The sequence below is a fragment of the Vipera ursinii genome, assembly GCF_947247035.1.
Source record: "Vipera ursinii genome assembly, chromosome: W".
Classification (NCBI taxonomy): Eukaryota; Metazoa; Chordata; class Lepidosauria; order Squamata; family Viperidae; genus Vipera; species Vipera ursinii.
In genome coordinates, this window is record NC_139522.1 from 42,576,215 (window position 1) to 42,595,625 (window position 19,411).

The 19,411-nt window shown below is 44.0% G+C and overlaps 1 long non-coding RNA gene across 1 annotated transcript; it reads left to right on the forward strand.

Moving 5' to 3' along the window:
* Positions 1-517: 517 nt before the first annotated feature.
* On the forward strand, positions 518-1,539 carry LOC310648317. The gene is made up of 3 exons (XR_014494065.1): positions 518-811; positions 908-1,289; positions 1,417-1,539. It is a non-coding gene; the product is annotated as an uncharacterized lncRNA (long non-coding RNA).
* The last annotated feature ends 17,872 nt before the right edge of the window (positions 1,540-19,411 follow it).

The following is a 19,411-nucleotide window of genomic DNA, read 5'->3' on the forward strand; positions in this document are numbered from 1 at the left end:
ACAGCTAGACTAATTCTACCTTATTTCCTGTTTTAGAAACCGTGGAATCTCAAAATGTCAGCATGCCTCAGATTCTGAAAGCGTGTATCATTAAAATATTACACCATTGTTTAATGGGGTGTCTACAATCAGATGAAGACCATACGGATGGAACCAGTGAAACAGAGCTTATTAGCAGCTTATGCTTTAGACTTTCTATGCCTCATGTTCTCTGGGTCATCATTAGTATTTCTGACAAAGTGAATAACTTATATTTCACCAGGGATTCCCTTGGGGAGCTCAAGAAATTTATACATCGTATAGCGCTTATGCGTAATCCGCTGTCATTAATGTCAAAGATTGAAGCCAAATTGCCATTGTCTCTGAAGAGGATCATATGTCAGAATGTAACAGAAATTGATTACAAGAAACTGTTAACGCTATGAAATTTATAATAAAAGGTGCTTTACAAATCACATGAAAGTTGTATTATATTTTTTTTCTTGATATGAGGGTGGACTGGTCAAAAGGGGTGAAGAACTCAGCAGAATTAATTACAAGAAACTATTAACACTATGAAGTTTACATTTGCTGATCTCCTGTTTAATCCTATCAGGTGCTAGACACAGATATATAAACTAATCATTGTTCGTGTGATTCGGCTGGGGGGTTACCTGATTGGTGGGCGATGTGATTTTTGACATAGCCAGAGTATACAAAAAGTAGGATTCATACTGACCCCAGACATGTTTGCCAGTTTCTGGCATATTCATACCTCTGGACCCCTGTGATCTGCCAAGAAGACCCTCTTTACAGAATGGATGCTACAAATGTAAGTAATTTTATTGCTAATTTTTGAAACATTGTTCCTCTTAGCTATAAAAAATGTGTTTATAATATTCATGGCCTGTTTGTTTTCTTTTACTAGATGGAATTAACTGATTCTGAATGTGTAAGGGGTGCAGATCTTGTAAGTAGTTTTATTGCTAAATTTTGAAACACTGTCCCTCTTAGATATAAAAAAGAATGTGATTATAATATACTTGGCATGTTTGTTTTCTTTTACTAGATGGAACTGACTGATTCCTAATGTCTGGGGTTTTATAATGGTATTTGTTTTTCATACCTTCATACCTTCAGATTCTTACAAACATTTCTGCAACATTTCTGACCATTGGGTTTTTCTTTTCCTTCAGAATGGGAAGATGATCAACCATTTGTGGATCTCACTATACCCACAGAGCAGGAAGGACCCCGGCATGGCATGACCCCTCAACCATGCACAAGCCACACAGCACAAGAGTTAGGAGGTATAACATCTAGCATTTTATCCAACTACAAAACCATTAGTATTATTTTATAATCTAAAAAAGGGGTGTGTTTGTATTACATTATTAGGAATGTAGGTGATAACATTTTGTTTGTTTGATTAACCAGGGCCGCCCTGCAAAAAAGCAAAAATGCATGGAGGTGAACTCCCCGCATCCCCAGCAGACAGTGATAGTAGTGAACCTACATCTGTATCTCAATCAGAAGAGGAGATAAATCATTCTATGCCCCAGCTACAAAGCCCTAACTCTGCAAACTCTCAGAATAGGAACTATGTTTATCTGGATTTGGTGCAAGAGTGGGAGCATCCTATCCAAAATTTCATGGCTGTGGAATACTATCAGCGATATAGATTTGTTAATGTTGACCAAATTCGGTCTTTTGTACATGCTATAGATGCTATTCATAATGCTATACAGAATCTTTTGAATAATGTTGCTAGAGACATAGGTGCAAATGATTTTGTTCAACTCTGGTTGGATGCAGATGGGTTAAATCATCCTCTCTTTTCTCTGAGGAGGAATATGGATGGTTTAAATGCTGATGATTTTCTGACCAGTATTGAAAATCTGCTTCAAAGTAAAGCAGAGATATTGTGGGGGGGAGATTTACAATTAGTGGTTACCATTGTGAGGAACAATGAGGGGGGAGGGCTTAGGAAGTTAAGCACTGTGCTGCTCACCAAAGTACTGGAGAAAAAAAGACGTCACCTAGTAGATTTCAATGTGGAAGGCGCATTTCTGTGTTTTGCTAGCTGCTTGCTCTGGCTCATTGGCGGGGGTGTTAGTAATGAAGAAATTATTACCAGGGCCAGGGAACTTCACATCAGACTGGGTATTTCCACAGAAAACATGGTTAACTTTTCTCAGATACACCTCTTTGAAAAAGCTTTAGGGGTTACTATAAAGATCTTGTTTTATCTGCAGGACGGATGGAGGTTTTTTGTTACAGGCCTCCCACAGCAAGAAAAAAATAGTGTTTATATTGTTACACGACAATCATTACTATGCCATCAAAAATATAAAGGGTTTCCTGGGCGAACGCTATTTCTGTAAATTTTGCCACACCCACTATCACCATAAATTTAGTCATGGTTGTCAATATATCTGCAGAGCATGTCTCAAGCAAGAATGCAAGCAGGTAGAGAAGGAAAAGATGCACTGCTATAGGTGCAAAGTGGTTTGTCATTCTAAGGTATGTCTTGAAACTCACACACAGCTAGCTACGGAGGGAAAAGTTGACTGTAAGAGTAAAGAATACTGTGAAAAGTGTGGGGTTTACGTCTTTACTCCCCACATAAAATGCAAGGAACCCAAGTGTGGGCAGTGTTCTGAGAAGGTTGAAAGTTTGGAATATCATTTATGTTTTCTAAAAGAGCTGGTCCGGCCACGAATTGGCCAAAGGTACATTATTTATGATTTCGAATACTGCCAAGAGACTGGCACACATATACCTAATTATGCATGCGCCAGGGATATGTTGAAGGATGATGATGATGAAGATGTTGTGATGTGGGATTGTTATGGTGTTAGATGTCTGGATCAGTTTGTAAAGTCATTTATAAATGATAAGTTTAAAGGATGCACTTTTATCGCTCACAATGCCAAAGGTTATGACGGGTACCTAGTACTGAGGCAGTTGATCCAGGAAAAGGTTAGGGTTCAGCTTATAAGCCTGGGAGGGAAACTTCTGTGTATCACCCTGCCGGCTTACAAGATCCGGTTTATTGATAGCCTCTCATTTTTGCCCCTTAAATTAAGTTAATTACCCAAAGCTATGGGGTTTCAAGGCTGCAAAGGATATTTCCCCCACTTGTTCAATACAATGGCCAATCAAGACTACTTTGGGCCGCTGCCTGAAACCAAGTATTATAGCCCTGAAACCATGATGCCCGGGGAGAGAGAAGAATTCCTGAAATGGCACGCTGCTAATACAGGTACTGTATTTAAACTAAAGAAGGCTCTGGCTTACTATTGCAGGCAGGATGTAGATATATTAAGAGAAGCATGTATTCGATTTAGGGAACAGGTAATGGAAATGACTGAGCATGAGTTCGTCAAGAGGGGCGGTGGGGATATTGTTGAGGAGATAGTGATTCGTTGCATTGACCCCTTCCAATATATCACATTGGCGTCTGTCTGTATGGCACAGTACCGGTTCATGTATTTGAACAACAACTCCATTGCTTTAGCTCCTATGGATAATTATCACAAGACACAGAAAAGGTATTCAGCACCTGCGTTACAATGGTTGATGTACGTAGAGCACACTGAGAACGTCAATATCCAGCATGCACTGAAGGGGGGTGAAAAACAAGTAGGCAAATATTTTTTGGATGGTTTTGCTGTCATAAATGACACCCCCACAGCTTTTGAATTTTATGGTTGTTTTTTTCATGGGTGCCCTGTCTGCTACTCTGAAAAAGACTTCAACAACTTACTTGGTTCAACATATGGCACCCTGCACAGCCGTACTAGGATTAAAGAAGAGGACCTCAGGAGCCAGGGTTATGCTGTGCGCTGCATCTGGGAACACAAATGGAGGGCCTTGGTGGAGGCTGACACCTCTTTGAAGCAGTTTCTGGTTGAGAATAAGCTCCCAATACCTTTGATACCTCGAGATGCTTTTTTTGGTGGTAGAACAAATGCTACATGTCTTTAAAAAGGTAAAGGTAAAGGTTCCCCCGCACATGCGTGCTAGTCGTTTCCGACTCTAGGGGCCGGTGCTCATCTCCGTTTCAAAGCCGAAGAGCCAGCGCTTGTCCGAGGACGTCTCCGTGGTCATGTGGCCGGCATGACTAGACGCCAAAGGCGCACGGAACGCTGTTACCTTCCCACTGTAGTGGTCCCTATTTTTCTACTTGCATTTTTACGTGCTTTCGAACTGCTAGGTTGGCAGAAGCTGGGACGAGTAACAGGCGCTCACTTTGTTACGCGGCGCTCGGGATTCGACCCGCCAAACTGCCGACCTTCCGATCGACAAGCTCAGCGTCCTAACCCACTTTCACCAGTTTGTACCCCTTTGTGAATAAGACCAAGGAGTACCCAATTGGCCATCCACAAATTATCTACCAAGATTTTGGGGACATAAAACAATATTTTGGGTTAGCCAAAGTCAAAGTGTACCCACCAAGGAATCTCTATTTTCCTGTACTACCCCACAAATTAGGGGGCAAATTAATGTTTAGTTTGTGTGCAACCTGCACAGAAAAACTGCAAACTACCCCCTGTAAACACAGTGATGAGGAAAGAGCTCTGACTGGGACATGGTGTACTGTTGAATTGAATGTAGCTTTAGAAAAAGGTTACAGAATTGTTGAAATCTATGAGATCTGGCATTTTGAAAGTACATCAAAGGGGCTATTTTCAGATTATATTAACGCACATCTCAGACAGAAACAGGAGGCCAGCGGCTACGCTGACTGGTGCAAAACAGAACAGGATAAAGAGCAATATATTCGTGATTATGAAAAGATGGAAGGTGTCCGCTTACACCGTGAAGACATTGAGGTAAATCCTGCTAAAAGGCAGATTGCCAAACTCTTTTTAAACTCTCTGTGGGGCAAGTTTGGTCAGAGCACCAATCACCTGACAACCTCTGTGGTGAAAAACCCTGAGGAATTATTCAAATATCTTTTTGTGCCCTATTATGATGTTTCCTCCTGTGAGTTTGTGGATAGTGAGACAGCCGTTGTGACATGGAAAACTGCCAAGAACCATCGCACCAAAGCCTCATGTACTAATGTATTCATTGCCAGCTTTACAACAGTGTATGCACAGCTTGAATTATACAGGCTGCTGGATGGGCTGGGCGATAGACGCCTGTATCATGACACCGATTCAGTCATTTTTGTAAGTAGAGAGGGGGTGTGGACTCCACCTTTGCGTGATTATTTAGGACAGCTGACAAGTGAGATTCCTCCAAACACTACGATAACAGAGTTTGTTGCGGCCGGTCCCAAAACGTATGCCTATGCTTTGTCCAATGGTGAAACGGTGCTAAAGGTGAAGGGAATCACACTAAACTGCGGTAACAGCAAAAAGGTTAATTTTGACAGCTTGAAAGATTTGGTAGATGATTATTGTCTGTCTGGTGCAGAGAGAAAAAAAGAGATCAGGGTAGAACAGTTGGGGATTGTTAGGGTTAAGAAACAGTGGTCCCTTGAAACGCGGGTCCTCCAAAAAACTGTAAAAGTAGTGTATAATAAAAGGTTATTAAAGAGTGAAGATTACTGTACGCTACCTTACAGTTATTAAGGATGGCAGGAAATATTGCACAATTTGTACACCCTTTCTTGTGTATTATAAGCGGTCCGTCCAATTCTGGCAAATCTTTTTTTATCAAACAAATGTTAGAACATGGTGATGTTGTGTTGTCTCAATTGCCTCAAAATATTGTATGGTTTTATAGCTGTTGGCAACCTCTGTACAAAGAACTGCTTAATAAATTCCCTTATATTAAGTTTATGGAGGGGCTTCCGTCTTCTTTTGAAGATGATGATTTGTTTCCGCCAAATCAAATTACTCTAGCTGTGATAGATGATCTCATGACGTCGGCCAGTGAGAGCGATCAAATAGAGAAGGCATTTACACAGTACGTTCATCACAGAAACCTGAGCATTATTCTCATACTACAAAACCTTTTTTTTCAAGGTAAGAAAATGAGAACAATAGCTCTGAATTCCAAATATTTGGTTTTATTCAGCCAGTGTTCACCAGGCAGAGTGTGAGGGTGGGTATTTACAATTAATCCAAAAGGTCTTTTGGAGATTTGTCTCTGGTGTAGCAGGTCACAAGGGTAGACCCCTAGAAAGGCTGTATTTCCAGAGAACAAGTGGCAGAGTTGCAGTGTGTCCATACTCACATATAATCAAAGAGCACATTCCTTGTGTGACTTATTTCAATAAGGTTTTCGAAGATTGCATAGAGAATCATGTTGACGGTGTTGGGGAGGGGTTGTGCAAATCTAATTTCAGCTCTGAGGTTATTTATTTATTTATGTATTTATTTATTTAGTTATATTTATATACCGCCCTATTCCCTGAGGACTCAGGGCGGTTTACAGGGAATTAAAAATCCAAAATACAAAAATTAAGAACAAATTAAAAAATATTAAATTAACCCTGTAGTCAGTTAAAAAGAACCCCAAATTAAAAATTCCTCCTCAGTCTGGGCCCGAGAGCTGAAAGAGCCAGGTCTTCAGGCCCCGGCGGAATGATCGGAGGTCGGGGGCAGTCCTCAGCTCCACCGGCAGCTGGTTCCAGAGGGCAGGCGCTCCCACTGAGAAGGCCCTATCCCTGGGTGTCACCCGCCGGCAATCTCTCACCGGCGGAACCCTGAGCAGAGCCTCCCTGTGGGAGCGCACTGGGCGAAGGGCGTTTGATGCCGGCAGCAGGTGTTCCCTCAAATATCCCGGACCCAGGCCATATAGGGCTTTATAGGTGATAACCAGCACCTTGAATTTCACCCGGAGGGCAACCGGAAGCCAATGCAGCTCGCGGAGTAGAGGTGTTACATGGGAGTATCCGGAAACCCCCATTACAACTCGCGCGGCCGCATTCTGCACCAGTTGAAGCCTCCGAGTGGTCTTCAAGGGCAGCCCCATGTAGAGAGCGTTACAGTAGTCCAAACGGGAGGTCACAAGCGCATGAGTGACTGTGCGTAGGGCGTCTCGGTCCAGATAGGGACGCAACTGGCGCACCAGGCGAGCCTGTGCAAAAGCCCCCCTGGTCACGGCTCCTATGTGATCTTCAAAATTGAGCCGTGAATCCAGGAGGACGCCCAAGTTGCGAGCCCTATCAACAGGGGGTAACACCTCACCCCCCATCATTAGAGGTGGAATAACATGGTTAACCCGAGACGCCGATATGCACAGCCACTCGGTCTTGGCGGGATTGAGACGAAGCCTGTTTCTCCCCATCCAGACCTGAACCGCCTCCAGGCACCGGGACATCACGGAGAGGGCATCACTGGGTTGGTTCGGGGTGGAAAGAAAAAGTTGGGTATCATCAGCATACTGGTGATACCCCACCCCAAAACCACGAATGATCTCGCCCAGCGGCTTCATGTAGATGTTGAACAGGAGAGGTGAGAGAACCGACCCCTGAGGAACTCCACAAATGAGAGACCTCGGGGCGGATCTCTGCCCTCCTGTCAACACCGACTGCGAGCGGCCCCGGAGGTAGGAGGAGAACCACCGTAAAACGGTGCCTCCCACTCCCAACCCCCTGAGACGCCGCAGCAGGATACCATGGTCGATGGTATCAAAAGCCGCTGAGAGATCTAATAGGACCAGGACAGAGGAGCAACCCCTGTCCCTAGCCCTCCAGAGATCATTCACCAGTGCGACCAATGCCATCTCCGTGCTGTGTCCGGGCCTGAAGCCCGATTGGTACGGGTCCAGATAATCAGTTTCCTCCAGGAACAGAGGGAGCTGATGCACCACCACACTCTCAACAACCTTCGCCAGAAAGCGAAGGTTGGAGACTGGACGATAGTTGTTTAAAACAGCCGGGTCCAAAGCAGGCTTCTTGAGGAGGGGTCTCACCACCGCCTCCTTCAGGGCGGCAGGGAAGACACCCTCCTTCAAAGAAGCAGTTATTACTGCATGGAACCAGCCTCGTGTTCCCTCCCGAGCCGCATAAGCTAGCCAGGAGGGGCACGGATCCAACAAACAGGTGGTGGAGCTCAGTCTCCCCATGATCCTGTCCACATCATCAGGGGAAACAGGGTCGAACTCAGTCCAGATAACATGCTCAAGACCGCCTGATTCCTCCACATCAGACTCTGCCCAGTCAGAGTCCAGGCCGGTCCGGATCCGAGCGATTTTGTCCGCCAGATGATGACTAAACTCCTCGGCTCGTCCCTGCAAGGGATCCTCTCTCACCTCCTGGTTAAGGAGGGAGCGAGTCACCCTAAACAGGGCGGCCGGGCGATTATCTGCGGATGCGACAAGGGCGGCAAAGTAGTTAGACTTCGCCGTCCTTATCGCCGCAAGATAAGACCTTATAAAGGTTCTTAACTGCAATCGGTCGGATTCGGATCGGCTGGAGGTTACCGTTCCTGATCAAAGAATAGTGCTCAGAGCATCCCTGATCAGGACTCAAGTCAAAACAATACAAAGTATACCCTCAGTTAAACTCTTCCCTACTGATTAACAGCGGCCTGTCTTTCATGCCTTTGCCTGTGGCCTGCACCATCTGCATGTACTCTCTCACAAAAAGACCGTGCTCATAATCAGGCTGAAGAGGCTTTGCAGGGATCTGCTCGCCATCACAATGCAAGGCACAAAAATTGACATTGCAGTGTTGAAAATTGAACGGATTTCTTTCATAATCCCCACTAAAAGATGCATTGTCCACAAACCCAATCACTAATTGTTTAGGTAGCTGACCCAGAAATAGATTTTCCTGATTACACACAAGGCTACCTGCAGGAATGCTGTAAACCTTCATTCCCACTCGATCAATGGGGTATTTGGCATTGGAGGAGAGCAAAGCTTCTGCATGACCAAGGCGCACTCCTGGGCTACTTTTACAGATTTTACAAAGAGAAAAGCCGCCAAGAGTTGCACTTTGTAATTCTCAATGCCATCCTTCATCATGCAAAATTCATTTCTGCTTCTTGTGAGTTTGACTTTCACATCAACACCGTTAATTAGCAGTCTGTCTTGAAAAAACAGATCGCTATGCAGAGGCCCTAGCAGGTCCCATTTACGACTACCGGCTGTCTGTCTTGCTCTCGCTTTGAAACCAGAGTTCCCAGCAGCTGTCAGTAGAGTACTCTCCATGAGGTCCGAGTCATCTTTGTAAAAACCGCCAGCTGTAAATTGAGCACCCAGCGCATCACCACCAAAGTTCAGAATCAGTTCAATCATGGCCCGGTAAGAATAGCAATGATGGCTCTGTGTAATGAGCCGATCTCCCAAGGTAACATCCAGCTGATTAAACAGTGATGCTATGGGGTAGTTGGTCAGGGCCACCCTAGCCCCATCATCAATATCCAAACCGTCAGCCTTTACAATCTTGCAATTCACATACAGCAGGGTGTTGTTTAAATCTGTGTAATGTTCACCATGCCCCGTGATAAAAAATTCCAGGGGAGCATTGGGTGTCAGCGCTAATAAAGGTGGGATCTCGACATAAGTACTGTTTTCAATACTGGTCTGTGTAGGTGCCAGTTGAAAAAGATCCAGTTCTGATTTAACACATTCCTCTGAAGCAGAATGAATAAATGCCATATCGTATTAGAATATGTCTTCCTTGTCACAGGGCTTCCTCTTCTGTGCACGTCTCCTCTTGGTATGGCGGGTCTTTTTCACAAGTCTTCTCTTTTTAAACGGAATAGGCGGGCCCAATGCATAATTCTTCTTGGTTATGATCATCCCTGATCCATCCTGCCCCCTCTCAACAACATAGGATACAAGATGACCCGCAACATCTCTGGCAATGTTTTTGGCAGCAGATTTCACATGTGGCTTAATGATTTCTAATCCTTGCCTCAAAAAAGGCATTGCTTTTCAAAAAAGCCCACGGAACAGACCCCCTAAACCTGTCCCGTACATAATGGGGGCTCCTCGGAAGCCTGGAAGGCCGCCACCAGCTTGTGCCCTGTAGTAAGCCATGTAGTCTTGAGGGTTCCCGTGCTCCTTCATCATAACCATCCTTCACTTTTCTGAGGCCTAAAATGAAGCTTGAAAATCACCTTCCCGTGATAAAAATGCACATTTTTGTCCTGATCGGTTTTGATTTCTATGGTAATGGTATCGATGTGATGTTTGCTGACCGGTACATAATGTGGATGGTCATAGGTCATTGTGACGAAATCATTGTCTTGCCCTCGCACAGGCAAACAGTGCAGTAACGGCACATAGAAGTCGCCCACTATCTGGAGCTCTACAATGTCTGTGTAAACATATAATGTGCTGAATCCAGGGAACATCCCTAACAGATGTCCGAGTTCTCCGCTAACTAGAATGGTGTGCGGTTCATCTCCTTTAAGATTAATTTTTTGACCCACTGAATCATAATGTAGGGTTGTCTTAGGTCCGTCCTTGATGTTTGATATAAGCTTGTTCATATTTTCTAACAGATGACGGATGCTGTTATAGTACCCGCTTCTCAAAGAAAAATGCCATCTCTTTCTCTCGTTAGCAATTTCAAAATATCCAGGTGAAGTTAATGTGTGCCAACTATGCAGATACTGTATCTCTGCTAGCGCTACTTCCCACGATCCTGGAAGATCCAGCGATCTCGCTAATTGTATGGTAAAATTAGAATTTTTGTTTTGGGGGAAAATTACTGCTGATGCATTGCTGGGTAGGGTGATGTAAAACTCCTCCATATCAAAGATGTTGTACTTCAGACTCCTTAATCCAACTGTTGAACTTTTCTGGCCAACCCTGCCATTTAACCAGGAATTCTCTTTGTTTGCCCCTCCCTCTTTTCCGTAATATTTTTTCAATTCTGTAGACGCGTTCTTGATCACTAGGAATTTTTTGCAGCTCTTCTGGGTAAAAAGACCCATGTACCGGCTCTTCTGCATAATCCATTAATCTATATACATCCTTTTCTCTCTGCCTAACCCTTTCTTTGACGATAAATATTTCATCTGTAAAGGTTTGCTGATATCCCTTTTCAAACTTCCCCTTTAGCCTGGATATCCTAACGTGATCCCCCACCTTAAAGTTTTCTGCCTTTCTGTCCGCTTTTAAAAGATTCCCATAGAGACGCATCCACACATCTTTTTCATTAGATTGTTTCACCATGTTGGGAGCTGTCCGGATACTGCGATGGTAAGCGCTATTGTAACTCCGCATGAGAGCTGGTAATACATCCACATACCTGTGCGTATTTTTAGCTGTGAAAAATCTCCAGAGCTTGTTTTTCAGAGTTCTATTAAACCTCTCTATAACCGCTGCTTTAGTTTCACTATGTGTGACAAAGTGATGTATGCAATAGCGTTCAAAAAGCTTCTTTACAGGCTTGTTTAAAAACTCTTTCCCGGCATCCCACTGCAGCTTTCTGGGTGCCCTTCCTGATTGGAATATACTTTGGAAAGCACCGGCAACCCCTCATCCAGACTTATCGGTTAAACAGACTGCCCAAGCATATTTGGAAAGTACATCGATTACCGTTAAAATAAATTTTGTGCCGCTGTTTTCAGAGGCAAATCCTGATAAATCCACAAGGTCAACCTCCCATTGGCAATCTATGCAGGAAACTATTGTCGCGTTCCTGGAGAATTTTATTCTTGCAGGCTTATGCAGGGTATAAGCTTCTTGACCAGAAAGCCATGTCTTGACTTGCCTCAAGGTTAAGTTTTTAAAGCGTTTCCTCCCAGCCTCAAATAGGGGTTTTACACCACCATAGCTACCTGGACCTTCCGGCGTATAATACAGTTCCTTTAGTACATTTTCACACTTCATTCTGCACCGTTCAAACCTTACAATAAACACATTGTGCTTTAGCACAAACCTTTTATTTGTAATTTAGATGCAATTATCATCACGTTCATTTACAGAATAATATCCTTCATCTTTACTATCATTACTGGGGTCATCTGTATCATCAGTATCTTCATTCTCTGTAGGCATTGTACATATACAATTGGATGCGCCACAATCACATTCTATATAGCAGTCATTTGGGGTATCTCTTTTGAGATCAAGCTGTAGACAATCTGGACAATCAGACGAACATGGGGCTAGGTAATATCCGGGGAACCCACCTGTTTAAAAACGCAAAAATAATCCGTTAGTAAAACCCTCTTTAACTCTCCTTTTATTATATAATATTAATGGCAGCATGCATAGTAAAAAGACAATTCATTTACCTAGATCGACCTCTGCATCCTCTTCATCACTTGAGACGTTTGTTATTAAGGAGGCGCCGGCGTTATAGCTATACCCTGGAACAGAACCTGGAAAATGTATTTAGCCATTAGCAATCACATCGTTAACGGGGGTTATTGCGCTTTACACATTTGAACACATAACAGGTTTTTACTTACTCGGTATGGCCTCATCTTCACGACACACCATCTCCCGCATGTTACAACAGGGCAAGCGACATCCAGACAAGATACACCAGGAGTAGTCTGGGGTTTCATCACGAACATCACAGCACATCTTATGGCAATCTTTCCAAAGAGATTGTGTCGCCAACCAAGATGCAGCAGGTTCTACACCCTTTTTATTATTTCCTTCACAAGTTCCCATGACGCTGTTAAAATAGATCTACTCTTTAAAGTTGCCGAGTTGTCTGTGGCCACGCGCATGCTCTATAGCAAGATCTTACAGGTCATGTCCAGACATGCCCACAACACACATACCTAAAACATCAATCTGTTCTGACCAGTCAGAAACGCTTCGCTTTTGCTGTAAGGTTAGAATAAATTTTATTAAATCTCTGCTAGGTTACGCGTACATATGGATTCGAGGGGGGTTACAAATGCCAAAATATATGTCTTTAGATTTTTACAAAGGTAAAAAACCAGCTGTGGGCTTTAAAAGGTCTGTGGTTTTTTCCCCCTACATTCAGGGAAAATGTTTTTAAAATTGCCTGGTTTAAATGCAAACCCTGGCCGCCTTTTAGGTGATCCTTTCCCCCCCCCCAGCTTTTGAGGTATTGATTTTTAAAACTCCACAAAAATTAAAAGCATCATTAGGCTAGAATGATTAGAAATAAAAAGCTTTTTTTTAATTACCACCCCCCCAAAAGCAGGGTTTTGTTTCCCAAAAACACAGGTCTCTGTTTCTTTTGGATTTGCACGTCCATGAAATTAGTCTAGGGTTAATGTAATCAAGTACACAGAAGCTTGACTGCCACATGTTTGTTGATGGGATTAGGTTCGGCAAGCACCATCTGGAAATAGGGCTATGACCTTACACCACACCTTATCTGTTAGGGTTACCCATGCTTATTTTGATGGGGTTAGGCCAACACGTCATATCCAGCTAGGGTTAGGGCCTTGTGAGTCCTATACCACGAGGGGTGGGGGTGTGGATTATGCACATCACATCCGGAGAGGAGGGCTGCGTACATCACTTCCGTTTATGGGCATGGCCTGGTGACATCATCAGCACGTGGCTTTGTTTACTTTGATGACGTCACTGATCAAAACTACTGATAATTTCCACTAAAAGTTTGTATGTACCTATATTACTGATCCAATCTGGGTCGGTCACCAGGACCAGAGGTTTAGTCTTCCGAGTTTTCAGACTTCAGGGAACTTCTCTCTAGCAGAGTGAACCTTGGGGTGTAATCCATCTGGTCCTGGTGATTTGAACTCATCTAAAGTAGTTAAGTGTTCTCTTACCATTTTCTTGCTTATTTTGACTTGCATTCCTAATTTACATTTTACAGTGTTTTTCTTTATAGGTTGGTGTTCTGTTCCCCCCTCCAGAGTACAAACAAACAGACAAGCAGGCACGACTAGCAAGAGTTAATTCTACAGGCAGTAGTTAATTGTCTTCAGATAAGGCCGTGGCAGCAAAATAGGCTCGTTACCTCAAGCGTCTGTTGGAATGAGATAACGTCCAAACAAACAGTTCAGAAGCAGATGTACAGAAGCGTTGCCAAGAATTCAGACCAGGGTTTCAAACAAGAAGCAGAGTTCTGAAGATGTGACCAGAAGTTGTTTAAACTATTGTTCGTCACAAAGTTCTGAGAGCAGCCACACCCCCTTTTGTACCTAGTGGGGTGTGGCTCAATGACTCAGCTAATCCCTGGCCCTCCTACTCTTCCTACACTGCTGTAAACGCTTGGCCCTGCGTCTTTCTCGGGGGTCTAGCCATGAGTCATCTTCACTAGACTGTATCTGCTGCAGCTGCTCGAGCTCTGTCCCAGCCTGGCTCCCAGCCTGGCTACTCCCAGGCTGCTCCTGTCAGCCTTCAGATGGAGACGGAGGCCTTGCCAGAGAGGAGGGTCCCGGAGAGGGAGGCCTTGCCAGTTCCTCCCCATCATCCTCAGAGACAGACTAACTATGAGACTAAAAGACAAAGAAGAAACAGAATATTATGAAAGCTGGAATTTACTTTATAAAAGGTTGGAAAAAAGAACCAAAGAGTGAAATTTGTATATGTATTAATGAATCATGAACTCAGTTCGCACGTTGTTTGTAAAATTAACATATGTGTGTAAAGAATAAAAAATTATATATATAATTCTTTGTTAGCAATCTAAAAAAAAATTTACACAAATATGAGCTGTCACTTTTGTGACTACTGCCTGTTGATGGCCTTTGGTTAGGCTGAAACAGGAAATAAAGATTTGTCCCATGTTTGGGGCCTAGCAAGGTAATCTAAATAGTTAACAAGCATAATACAAATATTTGAAATAAAGAAAAGCAGCGATGCTGTGTGATTTGGTCTAAGCATAAGAAACCCAGTACATATGGTTTGTGATGCTACTTGGGAGGTAAAATATTGCTAGTACTGTGTTTATACAGTGAGATATTGTATGTAAGCCTTCTTCAAGTCCTCTTGTAGTCATTCTTTTTCTCTCTCTCTCCTTTAGGAAATAATAAAGTTATTGCCCTTCCATAGGATATTCCTGGACAGGATGAAAAAAAATGAAGGTATAGATCAAGATCTCCATGCCTATATACTACACCGAATACACAGCAGCTCAGAGATACAAAATAACATCTCTCTTAATGGCAAAATGGACAATACAACCTTTGGCAAACTCAGTTCTTATCTCAAAACCCTGAGTCAAGGGTCCTACCTATACCTTAAGCTCACATTTGATCTCATTGAAAAGGGCTATTTTGGTGTTGAAAAGCTCCAGTTATAAGGTAGTGCCTGTGTCCCTTTCAGAAGTATATCTACTGCAATGCAATATGAAGTTCCCAACACAGTCTTCGTCTGACCGGGTAATGCTTCTTTTGAATGTTGCAGTGGCATCTCTACATCCTTTGACAGATGAGCATATTTTTCAGGCTATCAATGCTGGGAACATTGAAGGTAGCTTAGAATGGGAAGACTTTCAGCAAATGATGGAAAATCTTTCTATGTTTCTTATCAAATGCAGAGATATGACCCAAATGTTTGTACATCCTTCATTCTGAGAGTGGTTGATTTGGAGGGAAGAAGGAGAAAAGATCAAGTTCCTCTGTGATCCTAGGTAAATAATCAATCCAGTTCTGCAATGCAAGAAAGCACTTTAGAAAAATGAATGCAATTCTGAGTTGCAATTTATAAAAGTACACTCATTGAAAACTAACATTATTTTCTATAGATCTGTCAAATGAAATCAATTTTGTAAAGGGAAATTCATTTTTTATTTATCATGACACAATATTAGATTCCAAACAGTTTTGAGTCTTTTAATTTTTTTAAGTAATGAAACCTTTTTTTTTCTTTTTTGAGGAGCATTTCTCTATTTGTATTCTAGGTTAAACATTTATAATCCATAGTTAGGCCAGTAATTTAGAAAACTCCATTCCTGTAGCACTTAATTCAGAGTAATCTTTTTCAAAGTCATTTTGCATCTGTTGTGGATTTAAAGTAATCTTCTCTACAGCCTCAATTTAGACTTCTTCCAAATCTTTAAAATTTCCCAAAAATTCTCTAGCCCTTTAAATAGAATTCAGGTGGAATGTCTTCTGTTGAAAAGTAAAAATTACACCTTGTAATATATCCTAACAAAATGAAATCTTCTTCTGGTTAATATTTCAGTCAAAAAATTTATGCAATACACTTTGTCAATCTCATTGTTAGTATGTTCCTCTCCACCTCCCCCCAACAAAAAACCTTTCAGTGCCTGAACAAATTTTCTTCTGTCTTCCTCTGAATTTTCTGAAATGGTTCTAAATCTCAAACAGAATCTGCTGTGTAGTGGATTCTTGGGAAGCAAGAGGCGAGATGAGAGGGTTCAAACAGGAACATTGTTTTATTGTAGTAACAGGAACAGAACTGAGAACAGAGGCTTCTACGCAGCTACTTATATGGTTGGCCACTAGGCGGCGGCCAATAGGTTTAAAGAAACCTATTCCCGCCCCACAGGCAACCAATGATCGTCCTGGAGACTGCATGTCTGGGCAGCCAGTGACAGTTACACAGACATCCTAATTAAGCAATCTAAGCAGCATTCAAAGACACGTGAAAACAGTTCAAGCAAAAGGCCCAATACATTACACCCCTCCCTCCTAGAATGTACAAACATTATTAAATTATTTGAGAATAAAGACTTGTAAATATGGTGGTGGTCTGCGTAACCTTGCAGATCACCTGGGGGATCCAGGCAACTCCCGGTCTACCAGCTTGCCCGCCAGGCTGGGTAGACCAGGACTCATGAGCTCACGAGAGTCGGATTGACTCGAGTCCCTTTGGCTGGCCATTCCAGGTTGGCCCAGACCAAAGTCCAATGGAGAAGCAGAGTTAGCACAGTGGCTGTCTTGATCGGGTTGACTGTCCCCATCAGAGGACCCATGTTGCACTCCCGGGCTTAACCCATCTACAACCATCTCCCTGTTGTACTGACTGGTGGAGTCCTCAGAGCATGTGAACTGCCCTGCTTGGCTGCCGGTTTCTGGCTCTAGGAGCGGACCCGTTGTGAGGTCCTCGCTTTGTGGCCATTCTGCGAACCGCTTCTGCAGCTGATCAATATGGTGGCGAACGACTCACCCCCCCATCCAGAGCCACCTCATATGAGAGAGGGCCCTAGATTTTGACAATTTTACCCAGCACCCACAAGTTCCCATGCCCATAGTTCCGGGCCCACACCCCATCACCCACTTGCAACCCCCTTGGAGGGTTTGGGCGAGAGGTGTCTGCTGCCACCCGGTCTGGATGCAATCTGTCCAGCTTTGTGATGAACCTTCTTCCCCAGCAAAGCTCTGCTGGGCTATTGCCTGTTGCTGTGCAAGGCGTAGTGTGCTGGCAAAACAAGAGATCAGCCAGCCTATGGTGCCAATCTCCAGTCACTATGTGCTTGAGTGACTCCTTTGTAGTGCACACCATACGTTCAGCCTGCCCATTAGTCAAGGGGTGAAAGGGGGCCGATGTTGCATGCCTTATGAGGTTAGTCCTCAAGAAGCCTTGAAACTCTGCCGCTGTGAACTGGGCCCCATTGTTCGGTACTACGACGTCCAGTAGACCATGTGTGGCAAACAGCTTTCTAAGCACTTGGATGGTCCTAGCAGTAGTCATGGTTGAAATTGGAATTACTTCCAGCCATTTAGAGTGGCTGTCGACCACTACCAAGAATAGCTCTCACTGAAATGGCCCGGCGAAGTCGATGTGAATCCTTGACCATGGTGTATGAGTTTCCTCCCATCTGTGGACAGGAGCATGTGGCATATCTGGTCTGGACTGTTGACATGTGTAACACCTATGTACTTGGGCCTCGATAACCTTATCTAATCCTGGCCACCATAGGTAGCTTTGTGCCAATGCCTTCATCCGGACTATGCCCAGATATCCCTCATGCAGAGATTGAAGTACATGGTTTCTTAATGAACTGGGGACAATAACCCTGCTCCCCCATAAAATGCAGCCTTTGTGAGCCGAAAGCTCATGTCTACGTGTGAAGTAGCTCTGGAACTTGGGTCCAGGGCTGTTTTCAAGCCACCCAGTGTGAATCCATGACAAGACTCTACTTAAAACCTTGTGTGCAGCAAAGTTTCTGCAGCCACATCCCCAGCATGGAGGGGAAATTCAGGCAAATCCTGAACTGAAAAAATGCGAGCTGCTGGGGCCAGATCTGGCTCTACCTGTGGCAGTGGCAACCTGCTAAAGCTGTCTGCGTGGCCCATGTCTTTGCCGGGTTTGTGAACCAGCCTGTAGCTGTAGGCTGACATGAAAATGGGCCATCTTAACATCCTAGGGGACAGAATTTGAGGCGTCTGCCTATCAGTAGTAAATAACCCCAACAGTGGCTTGTGGTCAGTGAAGACCATGAATTTGCTGCCATACAAGTAATCATGGAATTTCTTCACCCTGGCCACAATGGCCAAGGCCTCCTTGTCAATCTGAGCGTAATTGCGCTCAGCTGAGGACAATGTCCTTGAATAATAGGCAATGGGGACTTGAGTCCCATCACTTGACAAATGGCTTAGGCCCCCACCCCATAAGGGGATGCGTCACACGCAATGCATACAGGCAATGTTTCATTAAAGTGTGTAAGCACTGAACTGGAGGACAGTAGTGACTTTACTGCCTTAAAGCTGTTTTCGTGAACCTTGGTCCACTTCCATGGGGTGTTTTTGTCTAAGAGCCGGTGTGGCCTTGTTAGGAAGGAATGCATGGTAAAAATTAAGGCGACCCAGGAATGCCTGAAGCTCTCCCTTTGACCTGGGGCATGGAGCCAGCTGAATGGCCTTCAGCTTGGACTTGGAAGGGTGGATGCCTTCAGCATCAATACGGAATCCCAGGAACTCAGTAGAAGGAACCCCAATGTTACATTTATTTCTTTTGAGTTTAAGGCCCGCTTCGTGGAACTGTTGAAGGACGGCTTTGAGCCTCCTTGCAAGCACCTTAGTGGACTCCCCGGTGATGAGCACATCGTCAAAATAGGGGCAAACCCCTGGAATGCCTTTGAGCATACGCTCCATGACTCTTTGAAAAATTCCAGGGGCTACGCTAACCCCGAATTGGAGACGTTTGACTTTAAAAGCCCCCCTGTGTGTAACAATGGTTTGTGCAGCCGCTGTGGCCTCTTCCACAGGTAACTGCTGATAGGCCTGTGCCAAATCTAATTTTGCAAATACAGTACCCCCTTGCAGCGATGCCAAGATGTAGCTAACGACTGGCACTGGGTACGCATGCTGCTTAAGTGCCCTATTTATGGTGCGCTTGTAATCAGCACAAATTCTGACCTCCCCATTGGCCTTAAGTGGCATGACAATTGGGGTTTCCCATTGAACCCCATCTACGGGTTGTAGTACCCCCTGGTTAACTAGCTTGTCCAGCTCTGCATCAATTTTATGTTTAAGCGCAAATGGCACTCTGCAGGGTTTGATCCTAATAGGCATTATGGCAGGATCAAGTTTAAAGGCTATCGGAGGGCCCTTGTACTCTTCCAGGCTTGTGTCAAAAAGGTCCGCGAACTCCTCACATGCTGACACCAAGTTCGCTGCTTGTGTCTGGTGGATTCTGGTGA